General features: G+C 32.1%; 1 protein-coding gene and 1 long non-coding RNA gene across 2 annotated transcripts in view; one reads left to right on the forward strand and one right to left on the reverse strand.

The window, feature by feature from the left end:
• LOC109610256 overlaps positions 1–3,557 on the reverse strand; it is a 115,667-nt gene extending 112,110 nt beyond the window's left edge. The window contains exons 1-2 of the long non-coding RNA XR_002192704.2: positions 2,609–3,557; positions 1,804–1,879 (exon numbers count right to left, since the gene is read on the reverse strand). This is a non-coding gene — a long non-coding RNA (uncharacterized LOC109610256). The remainder of the gene's footprint in view (positions 1–1,803; positions 1,880–2,608) is intronic.
• An 807-nt stretch (positions 3,558–4,364) lies between these two features.
• Positions 4,365–12,505, forward strand: part of LOC105254415 (neural-cadherin) — a 90,329-nt gene continuing 82,188 nt past the window's right edge. Inside the window, exon 1 of the mRNA XM_025413214.1 lies at positions 4,365–4,793. The gene's annotated coding sequence lies outside the window, so the exon portion shown is untranslated. The remainder of the gene's footprint in view (positions 4,794–12,505) is intronic.

Consider the following 12,505-nt stretch of genomic DNA (forward strand, 5'->3'; position numbering starts at 1 on the left):
TTTAAAATTTTAAAAAAAGGAAAGAGATGTATATTACACCATGTATAGTACACCATGTAATAGCTTGATGGTAGTATTGATATCTAGTGTAATAAATTTATCGTTGAACAAACTTTTCATAAATATTTAGCCACTAGTTGCACACATTAATGGCGCATCTTCGCATATTTAAAGCTAATGTACTCTCCTGTTTGCAAGTTTTATTTGTTCAATTAGTTAGAGTCATTTTTACCTATCACACTTAAAAAACATATTGATTTGTTAGAATTATCTTTTCTTCCTTTTTTTATAAAAAAATGAATAAATGAGAATATTATAAACGAGATATGTCTCATGAAAATTTTTAAAATGTTTTATGATTCATATCATGTAAGAGAAAAATATGTTTCGCATGTGTAGCATATATTTTCCAATAAAAGAAATTCCAACTATATTTCTACGAGACTTCTGTAAATATTTTCTAGTCATATCAGTATCTCCCAGAATTCATTAATATGTTGCAACGAGAAATTTATTTTAATTAAATATACGTTCGAGATCAATCAGACTACGACAAATCTATAACATTCGGCTTTAAATGGATGACGTGTCGATAAGTTTCTTCGATCGCGGGGTCAATTCGGGGCAAGAATGGATGAAAATATTTCTCGTTATTAATTACTTTCGAGTGTAGGAAAGTTTGGCGGCGCGCTCATTTATCTTGCGGCTATCGCTTGTCCGCATATCCTGCGAAAACGGAAGCTGCCGTTCGAAAACGTTATAAATCTTGGATATTAACGGAGAGCTCGTATGTACAGTCAACTCGAATCCTGCGAATATCGCGACTGCTTAACGCGAGACCTCATTCTGCCGACTTATTCGCCGACATATAATGGTCTTGGAATGTAAAAGAAGCAGTTTCTGCTTCTTTGACAGGAGAGCCATGTAATCCCGCCACGCTCCGTTTTTCCCTTAAGTAGGTTTTTAACGGCATTCGCAGGACGATGCGACGACGAGAGATGCACGCTGAAGAAAATAAAATAGCTCCTTACACAAGCGTGGTAGAAAATAAGCGATATTTTCTAGACGGCGTGACGCTATATATTAACTTTGTAAAGTCACGTCTACATCAACATGTTGTGCGGAAGTTAAACGTCAAATAAATGTAAACTGTTTCCAATAAATTCCGCGAACGTGACATTTAATCATAATGCTGGGTTACGCGCGCATTTCTATTTATTATGCAACTCAATGTATATTATTGTTGAAAACAGACTGACCAAGAAATAAACAGGATTATATAATACATATTCATTATATGTTTGTATCACTTCTCGATAGAATATTAAACTTAAGCTGTGCTCCGTCAATTAAATGAAAGTTATTGACATTTCTATTATTTAAATTTTTAATTTTTAAAATCAAGAAATTTTTAAAAATTATTTAATTAGAAATTTCTTTTTGTTTCTCAAAAAAATCTCTTAAATAATAAAAACTTTTTCTAAATAAAAAAATGTTCGCTTCATAAATAAATATTCTCTGTGTAAAAATAATAAAATATAAATAAATCTTTACATATAATGCAAAAATTATCTTAATTTATTCATCCGTTTTATTTATCCGTCTCTATATTAATCTCCTATTGAATTACTTCATTTGTTCGTTTAAAGTTCAAACATTCAAATTATAAATCGATATCGAATATATGTATCAGAGACCGATAATTCGATTCAAAGGTTAATCTGCAACGCGATGAAATAAAGCGTATTTCTAATCATGGAATAAACACAAGACCGTGCAAATATAATAACTGAATTTACTCACGAGTTAATTCGTTGGCGCCGATTTCTCATCAGGTCGTTCCATTGCTCTGGATTTATTTGCGTGGATGTCAGCCAATCTGGAAAAAAACACAATTAATTACGATCGCTAATTAACGATTTTTCGCTCGCATTTCGCACGACATTCCTGCTCGCGCGTCACGCATATATTTCACGATATATTTCATGAAATATAATTAAATTTGTATATACGAGATCTTTAAATAATATTTAGATATTTTTATTCCGAAATTTAAACAATAGAAATGTCAATTTATACACAGAAAAAAAGTATCAAATCAAAAGTTATATACATAACAATCTATAATCTTCTTAGACGAATTTAATAATTTTAAATTTTAACAATATTATAATCTTATTTCAATAGTAATTGTCATCTCAAGAATATATAATTATTTAATTCTACTTTAAAAAAATTATAATCTTTGATTTAAAAATGTTATTTTCTACCAAACATTATTTCCCTTCCATTCAAAAAAATTAAATCTTAAATCATAAGAATATATTTTTCTTGATTGAACTATACAAAATTTATTCAAGCAAGCAATTATATTTTTTTTAATTAATGCAATATAATCTCATTTCAAGATTTCCACTAAAGATATTTTCAAAACAAGAATGTCCTTTCTTTCTGTGTAATAACTTTTATTTTTGATTGGTAGAGCACAATTTGAATTTTGATATTCCATCTGTGAATAATAATGTATACATTCAAAATGAATATGTAATATGAGTAAGCAAATTCAATTATAATGCAAAGCTAACAATAACTAATTACTATTACGTACCTTAATTAATTAGAAGACCCATTAGGCAATTCCTCAAGCAAAAACGATGCGTTTCTCGATAGATGGAAAGTACACCAAGAATTCAACACACGTATCGATTACAAAACCTCGAAAATTCACTGTCAAACATTAATTAACATGTCACGGTAATCGCCCGTTACTTAATTCGACACTCCCGACACTTATTGTTTGCGCGTAATAGACTTTTCGGCGCAAAATGAACCTATGACGTCACACGCGAAGTGTGTCGTCGCGCACGACATCTAGTAGACACGTGATGTAAACACTCGAAGAATTTGCCGTAAGCGTTACTAGGCGTGACGTCACGAGGCATTACGACGCGTCGACCCCGAATTCGATTATATCGTAAGACTAAGAACACATCTAATTAGTATCACCCCTCAATTAATTAGAAAATAATAATATCCAGGCCCTGTGATCGTCCTATTTGATTAAATCGAGCAAATAACAAGATGCGGAGAATTCCGATGGAATTCGACGTGCTCCGAGTCGAAACGACGCGATAAACGTCGAATAATATTGTTAATCGCTAATTATGCGCCTCTCGATGACCAACCCTGTCGCGTGATTCGACACTCCCGATGCTTGTCACGTACGCGACGCACTTTGCAATGGATAATGAAACAACTACATAACAACGCGAAACGAGGATCCTTGTCACTACATCACAACGATAATGGCCGATTACGTTCGTGAAGTTGCCGAAAAATGCAAGGGGACGCCAAGACAACTTCATGCTGTTACTCAAATCTCGCGACATCTGTGTGTGTGTGTGAGAATTTTTTTGTATATCGTAATTAATCGAGAATAATTGACAATTAATGTAACTATTAATTAGAATAATCAACTTGAAAGTCATCGCACGTAAAAAAGTTTTTAGCGTAATCGTGAAACCGTAGAAAAAATTCTAGCTTTCCTTTTGCTCTAATTAATTCCAATATTTTAATTTCAATCTTTAATTGTCAACGCGCATGATGTGTGAAAATTTTGGAAAATTGTCTCGCGTGCCTCATAAAATTTTTACGAGAAAAGTGTCTCACCTTCCGCTCCGCGTTCACGTCTAAAAATGACTGAGCCAAGAATTATATATCCGCGATGTTTTTTGTCTCGCGCCGAGTGTTTACCTTGAGACGACCTTCTGACGTCGCGCGTATAATGTATCCCTTCAGTCGTGAATACGCGTTGGTCGCGAGCGGGTGTCGGGGGATGTTCGAAAGTAAAACGCGAGCTGTGTTCGATTAACCGATCAAGAAAATCTCCCAGTCCGATTAACCAACCAAACGCTTCCTTTTCAAGATCATTTAGTTCGCGATCAGCGTCACTTGGCGACGCTACTTATAATCGTGTGAAATTGTCGGCGTATCTTCTCCGAGAAGGACGCGGGTGAGTTTTTTTGTGCTAGGATTTTTGCATCGAACGATCCTTGTTTTGCGATACGCGATTTTGCTTCGCAAAATTCGTCGTCAAACTTGCTACGAGATTATCGAGAAGAGCGATTGGAAAGTATTAATTATCGATAATTATCAACAATATTCTTCGACGAGGAGTCGACATCTTGTTTGTCGTTCGAGTCGGCGATCAGAGATTTATCTATCAAGATATATCTTCAATCTTCCGTAATTCCTACGATTTTGTCGATCGAGGAAATCCGCGGAGTTATCGCGTACTTGTTAATTAATAAACTTTCACGAGAGTATTATATTAATTAATTATTCTCGCCTGGCAGCCGAGGAATCGGGCGTCTTGTGACGTCACGACGTGACGTCACGAGCCGCGTAGTAGCACGAAGTCGCGTCCTTCGGGTTTCCCCTGACGTCACGCGTCTAGTAATAGCACGTCACGTCAGTGAATGTGCTTTCGCGTTATATGGTTATCCATTACGGTTTATGAAACTCGTGTGCTCTACAAATTGTGCGGGAGTGTCGAATTGAATAACGGGCGATCAACGAAAAGTGCGGGAGTGTCGAATTGAATAACGGGCGATCAACGAAAAGTGCGAGAGACTTCGTCGTCGACGTGTGCTGCGTCATCTTCAGCTGGCTCGGATTTTTCATCTGTCGAGGGGCGCATCGTTCCATATTATTTCTTCAGTCGAATCGGAAAGTGTATTTGATCAAACATCGTCGATTGAGGCCTCGTCAAATAGACTTCGTAATTAATTAAGGTATGTGACAGCAATCAGCTGTTTCTGCTTCTTGCAGTACAGAGGTGTGCGGTCAAATTTAAATTTAATAATATATCGATAGAGAGAGAATTTCCTTTCTCTTAATCTCTCCTAATGTTTCTCTCAATATTTTATATTTATTATTATATTTTATTATATTGTTATATTATATTATTATATTTATTATATATTTTATATTTATATTGATAATATTCGGATTTATCACATGATGATTATTAATTTAAAATATTTAATCACATTATAATAATGTCAATACAGAGAGAAAGAGAGAGAGAGAGAGAGAGAGAGAGAGAGAGAGAGAGATCTTCTTTCTTCGAATATTTATATAATAGTTATATGGATTCATTATTATGAAGAATTATGTAAATTATAAAATATTTTGAATTATGTAATACTTTTAAAATCAGGCCAATCCTTTTCTCCCCTCGCTTATCGAGAGACGCTCCTTATCTTTATCGGTGATCGTACATTATTTGCACGTGGGAAATGATAAATGTGTTATAAAAATCGAGCACGGATTCGTATATACAGTTTGCGAAAGACGCAGAGACCGAGTTCGCGCACTCGAGATTTCCCACTCTATAAATATTCACGAGGATCTAGATAAAGGATAAATATTCACGGGAATCGTTCGATTTGAGAAATTGCAAGACGTGACAGTTTTTCGGTAAACATTTTGAAATCACTGAATCCAATTTACATCACGCATCTATGCGTATTTGCAACGCAATTTAATTTTTGCGCGCAGAATGTGCTTCATGTAACTAGATAAAGGATTCATTGACAAAGGATTTACGTTTCATCGAAAAATAAGGAGCGCCTTTCCGAAAATCTTTATCTTTCTGGAGCTTGTTTTTCACTCACTCGAGCCGATCTTATCGTGTCTCGTAAATCTTCGTGTTAAAGGAGAGCGTTTTTTAACACTTTAAAATGGTTCAATCTCTTTTACGAAAAATGCTAACGTTGCTCAAAAGTTAAGAAAAACATTTTAAAATTATCATTTTATTTATCTCGCGATAGAGAACACATTTATCATTATTTATAAAATTTATTATGCAGTTATTTTCATATAATAAATTTGGATTTTGCAATTACATAGAATTTAATGTTTTCTTATTTTCATTAAATATTATTTTGTTATATTATTTATTAATTGCTTTTAATAATGTAGAGCTTTTCAAACAATTTAACTAAATATTACTATCAAATATATATATATATATATATATATATATATATATATATATGTGTGTATGTATACAAATATTTGCAAATAAATATTTATTTTATAAATAATTATTTCCATTTTCATCCAATATATTTAGATTATATATTTAGATTTTTAAGAACCTAAAAACAAAAAGAGATTGAAATATTGATTCAAATGCTATGAAACTTTTATAATCGAAAATTAAAGAATCATAATAATGAATCCATAAGCTATCTATAAAAATTTATATTAATTAATTTATTAAAGAACAGTAATGGAAATTAAAGAACAGTAGCACTAAACTAGTTAGAGGATTTATAGATAAAAAAAGAATAAATCTATTTTAAAATAAAACGCAAGATAAAATAAAACACATTTATTGGGCAATTCAGCCATCAATCGTTCAATATAAATTGGCAGATAACCATTGATAATAATTCATTATTATTAAACAGTTACGATGTATTATTGTCAATTAACGTCAAATTCAGGAACCATCAAAACCCGCGACTTTAATAGATAGTTTACTGAATGAAATATTGCCTAGGATGCCCTATTTGATGTTGATCCGATATTAAACGACACGATCGAATCACGCGACGCTGGCGTTAAATGTGCACGTTTTAATGGAATTACTTAGCGCGACAGCATTCACAAACGCGTGCTTAAATGCGCAATGGCGTGAATTTACTCTATGTGGAATTTCGCTTGCGCGATAAACTCCTAAATTTATGAAAATGTACTCGTTTGTTCGTACTCTTAGCTGCCATGTAACGTACCCTCTCGTTACGTGTGCAATTATATCGAGAGATTTGTCAGACTATATTATTGCAAACCAGGTAACAGAGGCAGAGAAAATAATCAATAATTTATAATAAGTACTTTCTCTCTGTTTTATATTAAAATTATAACAAATTTATTAATTCGTTATAATTTTAATATAAAACAGAGAGACAATAAATAATTACATTGAACTTGAAATTTTATTATTATTATTATTATTAATAGCTATACATATATCAGAGCAATAAATAAAAATTGTTATTAATTTTGCAGTAAAAATATTACTCTTACAATCGCGATAAATTTAACAGATATAAATTTAATGAATATTTTAATCGAAATTAACGAATCTTTAATTTCATAAATTAATTTTGAATCTAAATATTTATCAAAATCATAAATATTATAACGAATATTCAGCATGGAATCATATTTTTATATTACTTATATTACTGTACATTATTTCTTTCTCTATTTCTTCTATCTATTTTGCAATAATATGATGCGAAAAAATCTTACGATATAATTGCACAATTTCTTGAAACATTAGTATATAAAATGGCGTTGTCAGTTTTGGTTAACGCGTAACTCGTTGTATGAAGATCGATTATACAACGTGTAGACCGTACAACTATATACATTGAATATATCGATTAGCGATGAGAGTCATCTGATACAATTTATATCTTCCATGTACACTTGGATATTGCGAACATTGCAGATGCATTCTGCATTCCGTTGCGTAATAGTTAGGTACGTGTAAACTGGATGCCTCGTACCACTAGATGTTTAGTAATTCGTATTCCTCTAATGCTTACTGAATTTTAAACGGAGCGTAAACTTCATAGCAAACATTTTTGCGAAGTAATAATGAGGATGAGATGAATATAAAATATTTTTATATATTTTTTTAGGAAAAGAATTATTGAAAAATATTTTTTCTCACGCGAAAAATATTATTTATTTACTGCATAATTTTTAATTCTTCCATTTCTCGTTTGCTTAAACAAAGATATTTCTCTTGAATTGTTATCGCAGTTGAAAATATTTGCGAAAATATCGGATTGTTTGGATAATTCGTTTGCATTTTCCAAAGAATTGGAAAAATACAAAGCATAAATATATCTTCATTCGATTATACATGCTTTTATTTCACAAGCACTTTTCAAAAGCCATTCTTTTTATATAATTTCAAAAGATTCCATGTTTGCCTCTCTGAAACTTTTTAAATTTCTCCGTAAGAGAAACTTTTCGGCAAGTTGCAGCACGAACTTTCCGAGCAGCTCGCGATACATTTTCTCGTAAAAAGATAAATCGATGCGTTGCATGATAAATGACTTTATCTATCTAGAAGAATAGAGTCAATTACCAGATTTCTCTACGTATATAGCCCGGACTGCTTGTCTCGGGGTATGATCTAACTAGACTTTGGTGCAACTCTAACAAGATTACTCTATGCAGCGTATACACTGTCCTAGATTAACTTTGCACGATCTGGTTTGACCTAGCTACGGCATCTCTACTTGGAATAATCTATAGCGAACGCGAATTGCATTATCAATGATGGTCAGCGTTAAACATGACTTGCCACGTTAAAGTTTCCTCTCAAATTGTTTTATTTATGATATTGTAAATAAATATATAACTTAATTTTACTTATGATATTATAAATAAATATAGTGTTTCTTAATAAGTGCGAAACGTTTTAAATTATTCTTTGTCGAAAATTAAAGGGATTTTTCATATAAACTCCTACCTTCCTGAAGAGTTACACTCCTCCAAAATGGAGGTAAAAATTAGATTTCTATTTTTTTTTTCAAATTTGAAACAAGTTAAAGAAATGAAATTAAGTGGATATTTTCTACTAGTAAAAAAGTTATTAATATTTTTTTTCTTCCGTATTATTATAAGGGAATGAAATTAGCAATTCCTATTCAATTTTTTATTAGAACTTTTTTATGTTTATATGAAAAATCTTCCTTAATTTTCAACGAAGAATCATCTCTTAAAATTTTTCGCACTTATTAAGAAATATCCTGTATAACAATTTAACTGTGGGATCAAGTAAAGTTTCCCCTCAAATTGTTTTATTTATGATATTGTAAATAAATATATAACATGATTGTTTTACTTATGATATTACAAATAAATATATAACAATTTATTTATGATATTATAAATAAATATATAACAATTTAACCGTGGGATGAAGTAGCATTTTTTTGTAATATTATCAAAATAATATTATCAAAAAGTTACGGACAATGTTAATTTTATCTAAATGTACACACGTCAAATCTGTTCCTTTCGGCAAGAGATTTCACGCAGTTTAAGAGTCGAAGCTGCCGTTCTTTTCGCGAAACCGGTCACGTATTACAAACTTGGATCTTCGACGGGACGCTCTCGCCATGTTAAAAAGCAGACCAGACAAGCAATTAGTCTCCGGCGACTAACTATACTTGCGGAAGTAAGTGCATCATCATCGTAGCATGGCGGAAGCGCAGTAAAAACTTCGGAACGTCGCAAATTTTCCCGTAGCGCGTAAACAAACCATCGACGACGCCCAGACACGCTGTGCAGCGCATCGAATGCGGTGGATGCATCGCTTGGTTGCGCGCCGGTAAATAACGAGCGCAATAACGCTGTCGCGTGCCTCCGATGCATCCCGATCTCGCGGAATCGATTTTAAACCGGGGTCGAAGCACCTTGGATCGCACGACATACATTGAGATGTGTATCATACAGCTTGAATTTTATGAACCTTTCATATTAAAAAAAAAAATAGGTATTTCTCCTCCCTCCTTTCTCTAAATTTGACGCGAAGATATAATTTGCATCGAGTGTTCTAAAATTAGATTTTTACAAGCGGTTAAAATTGATGTTCCCTCTTAAAAATTCCCACGTGAAATATTTCGAGATACAATCAAAGCTCACATTAAACGTATAATGCACGTACGAATAAAGGACTTTCGAACGTTCTCTCACATTCTTTACCTTCCGCTGTTGCAAATCCGAAGCAGCGGATATGGCTGCTGCAGATGGTGCATGAAATGCATCGCAGCGTGCAATCTTTCTCGAATACACTCGACACGGATGCATTTCTTACTGCGTATGTGGAAAAAGATGGAGGTATATACACAGCTGTATACACAGATACGGATTCGAATGTACCATAATCTCGCGTTAATACCGCCAAGTGCGTGTTTCATCGAGCTTGGTTCGGCTAAATAATTCGCATCGAGCGAACGAAGCAAGAGAAATCGCACGCAGGTGGCTGGTCGGTATCGAAAAGCCATAAAAGCTCCCCTCATCCCCCGTTCACCCAGCTATGGGTTGGGATTAATTTCATGCTGGGCCGACACCTTCGCGCGCGCGCATCAATCGAATATTTGAAGGACTGGTTGCGCATTGCTAACTTGCATATAGCGCATATACATATGCATTAGACGTGTATCTGCGTCCAACGAACGGATACAATCGGTCGTATTTGCTGGAAAATTATTAGCGAGCAAAAATACTGTTTTTTCACGACGTTTGGAACTTCTAATTCACATCGTTTTTTCGTTGATTTACGTGATTTAACAATCAGCTGTTTATTTTGACAGGTGATAGAATAATAAATTAGCTGCTACGATTGTTTTATTTGATTGTTTAATCGAATATAAATTTGATGTTGTTTGAAATAAATGTCTGTTTCTTGTTTCGAAAGTGCTGTTTATAAAACACGTGCTGTTTATAAAAAGCAAATGTACGGAGAAAACGGAAAAATTGTTATTTGAGAAAGTAGGAATATTAAAAAAAAATTAAAATCTTTTCGTTTAATAAATGTTTGTATACATTAATACATAATATATTATATTTAGAGTATAAATATATAGTGTAAATTGTTTTTAACAATTTGATACTATTTTCTGACGAGAAAATAAGAGGTAAAAATACATTTTTACTCAATGTCTAAATAAAAACCGTGTTTTATATTTTCTACTACTATGTGATGAAAAAATGTGGAAAATATTTGATAAATTCACTTTATTTAATTTTGCATCAGTTCAATCATTTTACAGTTACATGAACATTGACTTGTTGTATAAAGAGTAAATAATTTGAGCGATTTTTATATTAAATTAAAAGTTTAAAATTATTTTTAATTTAAAACATTTTATAACAAGTTATAATTATTTTTATTCGCGACATACATGATAGATTTTTATTAATATTTTTTTTTCTAGTTAGTCGTTGAAGATTGATGTATTCACTGATGCAATGTAAATTGGCAGCATACGGTAGACTTTTCTCGAAAAGAATAATACGAGCACATGTACGAAAACTTTAAAGAATCATAAGTATAAAACTAGCTTCAACATCGACATAAAATTCTCTAGAGCTTCGAGTTGGCACGTGACTATATCCTACATCTCTGCACTGCATAGTAACTTGTTATATTCGCATAGATGCAGAATGTTGCGCGTATCGTTACATTCTCATACATATAAATTTGTACTCCTAGCAACTATATAATAATAATTTCAAACTTGTAAAAAATAAAAAAATTATTTGTTGAATAATAACTTAAAACATGCAGAGTTCAATTATTTTTTTCGTTGATCTCTAAAGTAACGTATACGAGTTATTGAATAATATAAGAAGTTTTTTTTGAAATATTATTTGATATTTTATTTAAATAAATATTATTCGATATTTTATTTAAATGCATTCGATTCATATCTAGAAAAATATTTTGAAGATTAACATACATAAAAATTAATTTGTATAAAATATGTGCGCGAGAGAAAATAATAATAATTACTAACACAGTATCATCTTTCAATTATTGAAAGTTATTTATTTTGATATTATTCTTTGACAGAGGGATAAAAATATTTTTATTCAATGGCTAAATAAAAATCTTTTTCATTACTGTGTGATAAAAAATGGAAAATATTTGCTTTGACAAATTTATAAAACAATATACATTTTGCAGCGATTATATAGTACACAATGGTTAAAATATTTAAATACTTGAGTGCATTTAATCACATCACATGATAAAATCACGAAAAATTTCTCAAATTCTCTCTACAACGAACGTTTTAAACGTTAAAAATGTAATACGAGCAATTTTATTTTTTCCAGTATGCTGTCTTTTTTCATCTTCATGAAAAATAAATAAAAATAAAATAAATTGACCAAATAACTTGAATAAATTAAACTATGTAAACACAATGCAATTTGCCAAACATAAAATAAAACAATACTACTTGCGTGACAAAAAAAGGGACAAATATATACAATTGCTCTTGAAAGTTTCGCGTATGGGATGCTTTTTTCGTCCACGCAAGCGATACTTTGGTAGGTGGGGAATTGAGATCGACGCGAAACTACATTTGGCGACTTTGCTGAACTAGATGGAAGAGTTGTTATCCCTTTTACGCTCTTTTTCTCGTTTCCACCTTTATTTTTCTCACGATTCAATTCCCATCACGTCGACGAAGTCGGAAATTATTCTGCTTGCGGCGCCTAGGAGCAGAATCCATATTCCACGTGATTTCCGCGATTGTTGGAAACTTCGACTTTCGTACGCCGTTATACAAAACAAAATCAATATTTTATTTTAAATATAATATTTATTTATTTCTATATTCGTTCTTCCTGACTCGTTACAGATGCAAAGATCAAACACGAACTAAATGCAAGCACA

Source organism: Camponotus floridanus, unplaced genomic scaffold (assembly GCF_003227725.1).
Source record: "Camponotus floridanus strain SB8 unplaced genomic scaffold, Cflo_v7.5 scaffold62, whole genome shotgun sequence".
In the NCBI taxonomy this organism is placed as follows: domain Eukaryota; kingdom Metazoa; phylum Arthropoda; class Insecta; order Hymenoptera; family Formicidae; genus Camponotus; species Camponotus floridanus.